An 11,850-nucleotide genomic window follows, 5' to 3' on the forward strand; every position below is an offset into this window, starting at 1 on the left:
GGAACTTTACCAAAGCTCCCCTGTGCAAGTCTGCAGGACCAGATGATGTCTCTGCCCCGTGTTTGAGCAGGAGACAACGGGACAAAGCAGCTAAGAAGAAACCAAACAAAGGCACCTTAAAAAGGATTTAAGGTGTTTAACCACATCTTATTCATTCGGCCACTTTTTCTTCTCTCCTCAGGAGAAAAAAAAAAAAAAGTGGTGGGTAAAGAATCAGGACAAAAGCAGCACTCCTTTCACAGCTTCAGTGTGTGGCAGTTGATATCATGTATATCACACTATTGATATCACTGCAGCTTGAGCTTTTAAACACTTGGCTAATCAAAGAAATTATGAATGGCAATAAAGAGATTGGTGGCTATCACTCACTCAATTAAAGTAAATAGCCTGACATGTGTTGAACACCGATAATTAGTTGTGAAAAGGTTCATCATTATCATTACACCATTACTTTCTAGCATTCTGGTGCTAAGTGTCTAACAAGATTAGCCTGCCAGTCACGTTTCTCCTCTCAGTCCAGCAGACAATGGACAACTTTACCAGCTGGCTGCTTTTTTGCTGTCGCTTCTTTATGTCCTCTCAAATTTTGCTCATGTAGAGTAGGATAAGAAAGGATAAGAAAAAAAAGAAGAGAAATTGGGAAAGTCCAGTGAAAACTATGTATCCCCTAAATTTGTGAATTTTCTATTTTACAGAAATATCCTGTTTTATCCACTGAGAAAATTGTCCCTAATATCAGCTGCCAGTTTATCAGTTACACTTTGATGCAGCCTGATACAACAGTCCTGTAATAAATTCCCCCCTTCATGTAGATTATAATGTTCAGTTTGTGTTGGTTTTTCTATTATTCATTTTATATGTTTTCATTAGTCTAAATAATAACGCAATATACAGAATCAACATCTTTCTAAAACAAAAACTATTTAACCTTCATGAGGGTAGGATTTATTGTAAAACTGCTGTACCAGACTCCGTTAGTATTTGCTAAGTGTACCCAATAAACTGGCAACTGAGTGCACTTCTTAAACTAAACCATTTAAAAATCCACTGGACTGGCCTGAAAACGCAGTGTCATAAAGTTGAGAACATGGCAAGCTGATGTTTTGGAGATGCATGGTTTTCACAGGACGGCGTCCAAATAATATTTCTATATAAGATGTCCACCGTTTGAAATATGTGAAAGTATTACCAAGTGGTGTCATGGCATAGACATGCAACTCTCTTCATCGTTTTCCTTAGAGAACTAGATGATTGTGAACGTCACCGGCACAATCATCTGAATTGTTGCTGTTGCTGTTGTTGTGAAACATCTGGTGACAATTTTCCCTCACAAATATTGAATAATAAGAACATTTCTATGCTCATCTTACACAAATACAATGTCCTGAAAGCAGCATTTATCACCCACTGGTAATTTAATTTGACAATGTGACAAAAAAAAAAAAAAAAAAAAAAGACACAACAACATGATTAAGGAACACGACTGCAGAGGTTGTATACAGCGTATTTTCCAGCCGTCATTATTCTCACAGTTTCCACATATGTTGCTGCAGTGAGCCGCAGCATCAGAATGGAGCCCTGTCACTATGTTATAGCAGGAATCTGATGATGGCCTCTTCTGAGCACCATCTGGTAGCACTTCTCTTACCTGTTTGAAGAATCAAGAAAATCAACCCATCATCTACCCCCACGCAACCACCCCCCCACCCCCCACCCCCACCCCCCGCACTTGGACACACAAACAACGAGTCATATGTACACATGTGACATGCACCTGCATGCGTACATACACGTGCTGAATTTCATCCACACACACACTTCATATAAAAGATGCACACTTTCCTCCTCACTGCCAGCAGGAGTGTGCTGTCATTACAGCTCTCTAAGGCCTCCTATTAGCCAGTGCTCTGTAATCACTCTGGTGATATATTAGTACAATGCATTGATTACCCCATAATCCAATCACTCGCCTGTTATTGATCTTTTATAGAGCGCCCCCCAGACAATAAAGCTGTAGCCACAGACTGTGGGTCAATATGCACACAGGGAGAGAAGTCTCCTTGCAGCTAATTGGCTTATGAAATAATACAAACATTTTGCTTTCTCTACACCAGCAGAAATCAATGCAGAGCTTAGCTGGTGCATTCAAATCAATTGTCTTGAACCACATGTCTCACTTTTTATTTTTTTTCTGTTTCTGGACTTGAATTCTCCTTCATGCTTTTAAGCTTTTTCACTCAATTCTGTGTAGTTTAATCCTTTTTTCTTAGACTATTTATTTGTCTTGAAAATTTGCGCTCTCATCTGCTTCCTCTCAATCCTTCTTTTTTTTCTCTCTATGATCTGTCTTGCCACTCCATCTTTCTCCCACTTGGTCTTCTCTCCCCTTTTACCCCAACTCCCTCTCTGTCCAGAACCTCAACTGATGTTGGGTTGCCAGATAAGTTTCTGCTTACAGGGAGACCACATCTGACACCCAGCTGTGTGGGTCATGGGCTGCGAAAAGCAGCTGCCGGTCATAAATCACCCGAGCTGGAGGAGCTCTGGCACTCCTTCTGTCAGCCGTGAAACAAAGACGTAGAGGTAGCGGGGGGTCAGAGGTAGCCAACCTGGCTAACAACAGGAGACCCAGCGCCACCACCTCTGCAATGCTGCACTGAACAGCCCTCCATTGTAAAACTGTACTGTACAACGGGGTGAAGTCACAGAGGGAAACGTGCAAGCAGGTTGCTTGAGGATGTAAATGTGAAGTCAGTGCTGTAATATGGTATGCAAGCAATTATGGTTAAACAAGGCGATGCAGCTCGGGAGCTGTGAGGTCAGAGGACATACAACCCCTTGCTGAGTTACTGTAGCCGCAGAAATGTGGAAAAGAGAAGGGCTTTGTTGCATCATGTGTCTTTCAGAAACACATGAAAAAACTTATAGTATAGAATACTTTTAGTCCAATACTAATTAATTGCAAAAAATATCATTTTGAGTATTTATTTAATGCAGAATTTAGTCGGAAATATCGTTTTGAGTTTTTACTTGTGGTTCCAGGATGAATTAGATTGTAATGTCTTCATAATTTATGTTGTTTTTTTGTTTTTTTTAATTCAACATATGTTGTCTAAAATTTGTGAAACTAATGAAATACCATGAGAGTATACTACATTATCAATATCACACATTATGAATATGAAGGTATTCAGTCAAAAAATGTTTTGATTTTGTCAATATCAGCCCTAAACTACATTGAAGATGATCCAAATTAAGAATCTGCATCTCTTTACACTGGTGAAACAATGTGTGAAAATCCAGCAACTTTCAAAGAAAATGTGTCTTTAACTACTAATTTAGGTGCTGGTCTTCTACCCAATATTTGGCAGATCCAAAAACCACCACAAGCTCGAGTCCCAAATGCCTAAATTCCATCACTAACTCCTACCTTTTACTCTTAGCACGTGTAAATGTAATACATATACATCCGTGTGCATGTGAGCAAACCTGTTGTCTGATGCGATTCACTGCCACATTGCACCAGAAAGTGTTGTAATTCAAGACCTGCCTTTCCTTTCCTTCAAAGCCACCTCACAGTGTTTACACCCCAGCCCACACAAGGCTGCATACTTTTACAGAGATTTGGATAATAAATTGGGTGTTATTTTACAAGACACCAAATCTCTCGGAAGATAAAGGAAAAAAAAGGAAAGATAGAAGAAAAAAAAAAAAAAAAGGCATGGAGATAGAGAGGGTTGGAGAGCGAGGGAGGGAGGGGGTGAGTGAGAGTCTTTCAGTATTCTTCTCTCGGTATCTGTCTAAACTCATCTTCTCTACATTGCAGCACACAAGCTCCCAGCACAAAACATGCTGTAAACAACACTTTAACAAAGCAGAAAGTGTCTGTTTGCCTTTCTTTTAACACGGACATTTCCTCATAGGCAGCCAGTGCCTACTGCTACGTTGTGGCTTTCAACCCATGCACTCTTAGTTTCTTGAAATGTTCATCTCTCTGGACAGAAACATAATTGACGGAAAGGAAATAACATTAAAGATGTCGGTGGAGGAGAAAGGGCACGGAGGAAAGAGAGCAGATTATAAAAGGGTATAAGAGGAGAAAAGGATGACAAAAGCGAGAAAGGGAAAGGGAAAGAGAGGAGACTTCTTTGCCCTTTGGTGTGCAGCGAGGGCCGATCGATAGCGCTGTAATGAGCCTGGTATTAGCTGGGGTGCAGAGGGACCGGAGCAGGGCAGAGGGACGGCGGAGGGGGATGGGGAGAGCCAGGATCTGATTCCCAACAGCAAACAACACCATTGCTGCAGACATCAGAACCAACACCTGAGAACACCTATTAAAGCCAGATGACCCTCTGCTCGGCTAATGACCAATCCACCCTTGTACAAACACACACACACACACACACTCTTGTCTTCAACCTGCTTGCTGGTGCAGTAGCCATCACAGAGTTGTTCCATCTCTGCCAAGCTGCTGCAGAAGCCAAATGCATCACCCAAAGAGGGCTAACAGAGAAAACCCAAGCCTAATCCCGCCTAAGAAAAGGACCACACTCAACATCACCTCTCCTTTTTGATACAGATTACCCAACAATAGCTTCTGCCACTCTCTTAAATCCACTACACACTGGCAATTTGTATTAGAAAGATGGAGACGCAGGGATTGTCTTTGGTTGGTTGAAAGAGGGAGAGAAGGGGCACCCGCAGGGAGAAGTGGGGGGATAACCATCAGGTACACTCAAAGCCAATCTGTTGCCTCGTCAATAGGCTCATTCTGCTGGAGTGCCATGTGCAGGGCGCCGGGCTCCGCTAGCCCCCAGCCTCAGCCGTCAGACCAGCCATCCAGGCAAGACACAAGCTGGAGGAGGGGGGGGACGTAGACAGGGAGAGAGAGAGAGAGAGAGAGAGAGAGAGAGAGAGAGAGAGGAGAGAGAGAGAGAGAGAGAGAGAGAGAGAGGGCCACGCCTGGGTCCGCTCAATGGAGGGATCAAAGCAGGGATAGAAGGATGGGCCCCCTCTCTTTGTGCTCTCGTGTCTCCCAAAACAAACGCATCCTCCTGTCCGCTGGAAGCCGCATGGAGAAGGTCCGGCCGCAGGAACAGATGGTGCGGGGGGGGGGGGGGACTACCACTGGGAGACACCTGGACCAGTTGAGCTCATTTTTAATGCAACATAATGATACAGTATCATATAATTATATACTGTGGAGGGAGGTACTGAACATGTTTAAATATGTGTGCTTTATATCTGGTTTTGAGTAAAACCATTCATCTCAATGTCATGTCAAAGCAAAATCACTTGAAGGCATTTCAAGCAGAAATATTATGATGTTTTTCTTATCGTCAACAAATCTCATTAAAAGACCAAAAACCAACCAAAAGTATGGCCTGTGCAGCAGGACCTGTTGATCTGCCATAAACCTCCATCGTCGTTCAAAAACTATTAAAAACTCAACTCAGTATGTCACCAATCCGTGACTGAAAATAGTTCCCTCTCAAACACTCTGATTAGCCCTGTTTGAGTGATTTGTAAAAAAACAAAAATTAAAATTAAACACAGGCTCTGCGGGTTTTTGAGTCAGTCCTACATACACTGCCCTGCTGTTCCTATAAATACTCACCAGAGCAACAAATGTGTATCAATCCGCCGCTGGAAACAGTCCCCCAACAAAGGCACTGTTTCCTCCTATTTCAATCGTGTTTGCTAAAATCTACAGTGCATGGCTGTTTTAGGATCACAGGATTATCAGAAATAAGAAATTACATATTTCTAACTTTTTAAAGATGTTAGTATGCAGCAGGAAGGAATGGGCTCTGGGCTGAGAGCCACGGACACAGCTGGGAGAGCCTAACACACTGTTGGTTTAGAGAAACAAGAACACTGTATTTGAAAAGAGATGCTGAGGTTAATTTTTTCTAAGTTCATTTTCAATGCGAGCACCCTAAAAAGATGCCACCCCCCTCCACTGTATTTGAATGGAGGCTGAAATGTAAAACAGATCAAATAAAATAAGTTTTTTTCTCTTTTTTGTAATTTGGGAGAGCTGACCTCTTAACACATTTCTGTGGTACTCTAACTCCATTTTCTATCCTAATCCTCTAAATCACCTCTGACTAAAAGCTTTGCTGCTTCCATGTTTCAGCTACCACACTCATTCTTTAACAGCAAGCATTAAAAACGACTGCCTGCTGATTACATATTTTTGTTTAGAGGAAAACAATCAAAATTGTTCATTTTGTATTATTAATGTTATTTCCTCATGCCGTGAAGAGTCACTGTCTCATTCCCTGCCAGCGAGTGGAGAGATTTTCACGAGCACATCAGAAGCAGGGCTTCCAGTAGATATAACCCATGCTATGGTAATCACATGCTAATCACAGTTAACACCAGTGCAGGGTCCTATACTCTAGATTAATGCATCCGTAGCATATTCACGTTTCCATTAGCATAAATCAGGTTCACCCTGCCTTTGTAATTAGTGTTTTCATGTGAATGATAATAAGATATGGTGATTAGGTCAGGGTACTAGAATGGAAATGACTTGTCAGCGAAGTCGGCCTCAAACAGTTCCGCACGTTGGACCATCAATATGTGCTTCCTCAAGAAACAATTAATGATGTTGAAAGATAATGGAAGTTTGATAGTAGGATGTGGAAAGCAAAAGTAGACTATTAATAAAATTTATGCCAGACACTTGATGTTTCAGCAGGGTTCTCATGGTAGAATTATGCTTTGTATGTAAAAGCCTCATCACTGTCATCCTTCATATTCATTATGGTCACAATGAATTTTTCTTAATACCGTCACACAAATACCAAATTATGTTATATATGCTACGTCCTCTTACACGTGCTTCGATGTTGTTTTGTTTGCCTTCTGTATGTTTTGTTTGTTTCTTATGACATCAACCCGCAGGGGACGCAAATGAAAATGTGCCTCTTTTCTAAATTTGACGACAATATCAACACACTAATTGACATCATTAATTACGGCGTGTAATCGCTGATAAATAAATGATTAAAGAAAGTAAAGTTGTACGTAGACGCTGTACTGAAAGCTTAATAATGTTTATGAGAGATTCACAACGACACTTGAGGTGTGATCTTTTTTTTTTTCACATGATGCCTGATTCAAAGATTGGGAAATGAAAATTTAAATACTTAACTAGCTCACGTCACCTAAAAACAAAGCATTTCTAAGCATGTTTCTCAGGTTATAGCCAGTATCAATGTAAACAAAACTCTCAGGGGCTCATTTTTTTATTGTGAATTCTTTTGGCATTGTTTTATACACAGTCACTTTAGACTTGATTAGCTATCTTTATAATGTAACACCAGAACATCCTTTTTGCTTTTTAGGTCAGATGCCTTGCATTAAAGGCCGAACCGGATCCCATTGCATCCCTGCAGACAGGAGTTTTCCACTTTTCGTTTGACTTTCTTGGGAGCGCATCTCCTCTTCTATTAAGTGCATGAAAACCCAAAGGGACGTGCTCCGCCATAGCCTGCACCAACAACCTGTTTCACCTCTGTTCTGCTGCAGTCAGCTACAATAAAACCTTTCTGCACCGTCGGCAGTCAACATTAGACCTTCTATATAAGAGGCGGTGTGGAGAAGAAAAAAAAAAGAGAGCATGTATGAGCATAACATGTGAGCACTCAAACATGAGGTCACAACACGGCGCACAAACGTGAATGTAAGCGAAAGGGAGACATGTGAGTGTGTGTACATGTACATGCAGGTGCGGGACACACCTGTTTACTTACTGAAATACACAACATAAGCAGGAGAAGCAACTGGCCTTATATAGGTGAGGTTCCCTCTTTGTGGGTTTTGTCTCCCTTGGGACACCCCTTCTACCGCTGACATCCCTGACATGGAGCATTCCTACCAGACTGGTGACCCCGCATGACGGACGGCATCCTCCATGCCTATAACCAACTGATGAGACCCGCTGCAGCCCCAAGAGACCGGAAAGGCCGAGGTTGTGATCAGGAATGTGAAAAAAAAAAAAAAAAAAAGGGTCGCCAGAAAATGAATCTGTAAAAGTTTACAATTGATTTTAACAGCAACAGAATGAGAACAGATGAGATGTAATCAAAGAGAGAAATCACATCCCTAATTTTATGTCCCCAGCTTCCATCAGGGTTGTTGAATGAGTGTGTGTGTATGTGTGTGTGTGTGTGTGTGTGTGTGTGTGTACATTGCAAGAGTTATTTCTCATTCAACCTGACACCCCTGTTTCCATGGTAATTTATGAGGCCTGACCTGTGAATCTGAACACCCAGCTCCCATCTCCAAAACCCGTCTTCTTCATGGGTATCATAACCCCTCTTTGAACTGTTTAGCCATCACTGCTTTCACAAAGCCACAACTGTGAAACCCGATAGTCATGACGAAAAACTTTTGGTTTCCCTCTCTTTTTTTTTTTTCTGGTTGGGGGTTAAGGTTAGGATAAAGGTAAAGGCTGGGTTAGTTTTCAGCCTTTTCTGGGAAAGTTTTGGCCGTAAAGTTATAAGGACGCCACCATATTGACACCAGCGGGGACACGTTTCATACAAGCATGGGTAGCTCGTATAAAACTACAGGGCTGTAGTTTTCTTTTCCTACCTTCACTCACATTTGTGAGGACTCTGCACCAACACTGTAGCTCTTGTCACGGCACAGGAATAGCTGAATGAGAGATTCTCAAACAGGGGTAGTAATTTGCAGAGTGTGTTTCTAAGTTATTCCAGCTCCCCGCAGCTCAGCAGTGGCTGACCCCTCTCCCCTTCTGTCTGCTAAGAGGCCTACGGGGAGGAATCAGCCCAAATTACCTTTATTGATCCAGAGAGACAGGTGAATACCAAGCAGGTCTCTCTTCCCTTTCACTCTTCTTATCTCTCAGCCAACGTTTTCATCACTCCATCCCCCGCCCTGCCTGAAGAAAGAGAGAATATTTAAAAAAAAAAGAAAGACAGGGAGCGTTTATGTGTGAGGGACTATTCTAAACCACCACCACCACCACCACCACCACACATTACTGTATCAGCCACCGCAATGATTTACTGTTTGCATTCAGGTTGCTGTGATTAAACCTGCCTTCTCGTTGCTCATCTTTCACCGGTGACTGAGCGAACTGGAATGGCGAGCGACTGTTTTTCTGCCTCCAATCCACCGTTGTCCTTTCGCCCCAGCATACAAATCACTGTGGCGGTGGAAAAGATACTCCATTAGGTCCAACTCTGAGTTAAATCAATGCGTGACTTATCAAATGAAATAGGGGATTATGAGGTAATCACCTGGCAAACGTTGCTGAAATTGTAATTATCTCCACTGCACACATCTCAGAGAGAGGAGACCAAACTAACTATTTAAGTGGAGGGTGAGATAACAAGGAGTAGAAAAGCACAACAGCTATATCTCTTAGACGGCGGCGTGAGCCAGAATGTTTATGTGCTGAGAGGAGCCGGAGCAACTCTGTGGTTTCTCTCACTCGACAGAGAAATACGTATGAAGGGGTTCACTCCGCTGACAGATTTATGCTTCCTGTCCTCTGTTTCATTACCGACTTAATCACATCTGTTTGGTGTTTGTGCATCACGTTCTTGGGAGAAATGCATGAATGACAGGTGCTTTGTATGTGCAGTGCTGTGAAAGGATTTGTTTCTTGAGGGTGTAGGAGCTATATTAAAATAATTAAATTACACTAACATAAGAAAAGAAATCTGCAATATAAATGTACACAAAAATCTGAAAATAAATAAATAATAAATATAACAAACTATACAATAATAATAATATAAGTCTAAAATAATAAAATAAAGAAAATAATAAAGTTATAAAAATTTGAATAAATGTCTTTTAAAGACAAAAAATAAATTCAGATGATGATTGTATTCTGTTTTTCATTTAAAAAATATCATTTATATATTCATATTATATAATGTATAATTAAAGTCTATTGTGATTCAGTCAAAATTTGTTATCATCCTTTTCTAGCAAAAAATTACAATTAAGAAAATTTGGAAAGACAATTAATGTTGAAACCAGCAGATACAATTCAATAATGAAATGTGTAATTTCAGTCCAACTGACAGAATTAAGCCCTGATGAGGGATCTAGTTATTTATCAACATAATCTAATTTATTTAAAATTTATAAAATTCTAGATTGCATTTTCTTATTACTGTAGTAAAATAAAACTGTAAAAGTCACAGACTTTTTTATTGAAACTATTTTCTAACACAACAATTTGCCTTTGTCCTTTATTATATATTTTGCAACAGAGATAAAGTATACATTTTCTGTGACCTAATATCTAATATTCTCTGTCTGCATTTATTTTTCTTTAAAGTAACATGCAGAATCCTCTGAAAGCCTCTGTTCTTTTATCTATGTGGAGTCTGAATTGTCTACAGACTGTAACTGAAAATTCCTGGTTGCTGCACACATGCAACACAGCCCCCAGGTGGAAGGTTGGCAAAGTTGCACCACAGGCACCAAAACCAGCTCAACATTCACTTTTGGCATTCTTGCCCCATCTGTTGGTCAAACATGCACATTGTGCTGTAATAATTGTAGGCAAACTAAAAGGGAAACACACACCAGAAGTGGATGTGGGCCCCAGATGGATTCTGCAGCTTTTCAGTGTAAAGAAAGAAGAAAATTTATTAAGTTATGACCATCAGTCATCTGACTGTTAAGGTCGGGGCAGTTAGGTGACACCATGTGTACACACAACAAACTCTGCCAAACAGGCTGTTTGTCTTAGACGGCTACGCATGAGCACATTACAACGCTACATTTAATATCTTATATCACTATTACATTGATGGGCACTTATATGTCAGTGTCTGGAAATAATACACCAAAACATCTTCCACATCATCCATAGTGAATATCATTCATTTTAAACATGGAGGAAACCAGTACTTACTGTTACAGCATCATCCATCAGCGCATGGAAATCACTTTTTAAACTCATATTTTCGCTGCAGCAACATAAATACTAACACAACATGCTATCAGCACTTCTACACACAAAACAGCACTTCCTGTCTACATGCACTCTTTAAGCACAAACTTGTTCATCAGCAGAAGCGCAGCGCCCCCCTTTGGCTCACAGCTGAACTACCTTTGGAGACACAACAATGTTGCACAACCGCTCATAAAGAAGCAGTTTGCCAATCAAAAGGGTTCTAACAAGGCTACGAGCTCTCTGTGCCAGTGACAAGCAGAGGTGTGACTGTGGGAAGCCGGTGGATCGGACTCAGCCTCAGCTCGGCGGAGTCACACTTCGTCACCTCCTCTGGTGTCTGTGATCACACCACAAGCTTCAGTCAGAGTTCACAGGGGCATGCCAGCGGTCACACTCTCCAAATGAGCTTTCATCATCAAATTATAAAATCACAAAAAGCCACATCTTCATTGACAAGATTATTGCATAATGAAACTCAGTTGAGAGTATCACCATATTGTGAGACGATTGCATAGAAAATGATAACTTTGCAAATGTGGATCTTAAACAACCATGAGACCGGACCAAGGGGGAAACTGATATCCATCTCTTTATATTTATATTAAAAACTGGCTACAACTTAGCTGCTGTAAGACTGTTTGGAGGCAGAAAGAGGGTGTGTGGCAGTTGTGACACATGTGACCACAGAGGTCAAACGTGGGAATGAACGCCGTCCACCCCTTAAGGTGTGTATTCCTCACACCCAGACTCACACTATAGCTCCTGGGAAAGGGCGGCATGTGTCTGAAAAGTTGAAAACTGTGCAAAGTTCACCGAAGTTCACAATGTCACGCAGGGAATTGCGATTGCACCAAAAATCGCAAAATGGCTTTTAAATACGTCAAGTTATCACA

General features: G+C 41.2%; 1 long non-coding RNA gene across 1 annotated transcript; it reads right to left on the reverse strand.

Moving 5' to 3' along the window:
* Positions 1–8,721: 8,721 nt before the first annotated feature.
* Positions 8,722–11,001, reverse strand: LOC130187184 (uncharacterized). Its single transcript, XR_008830408.1, has 3 exons — positions 10,916–11,001; positions 9,075–9,184; positions 8,722–8,913 (listed from the first exon to the last, which is right to left on the reverse strand). It is a non-coding gene; the product is annotated as an uncharacterized LOC130187184 (long non-coding RNA).
* Between the last annotated feature and the right edge of the window lie 849 nt (positions 11,002–11,850).

Source organism: Seriola aureovittata, chromosome 19, assembly GCF_021018895.1.
Source record: "Seriola aureovittata isolate HTS-2021-v1 ecotype China chromosome 19, ASM2101889v1, whole genome shotgun sequence".
NCBI classification, from domain to species: domain Eukaryota; kingdom Metazoa; phylum Chordata; class Actinopteri; order Carangiformes; family Carangidae; genus Seriola; species Seriola aureovittata.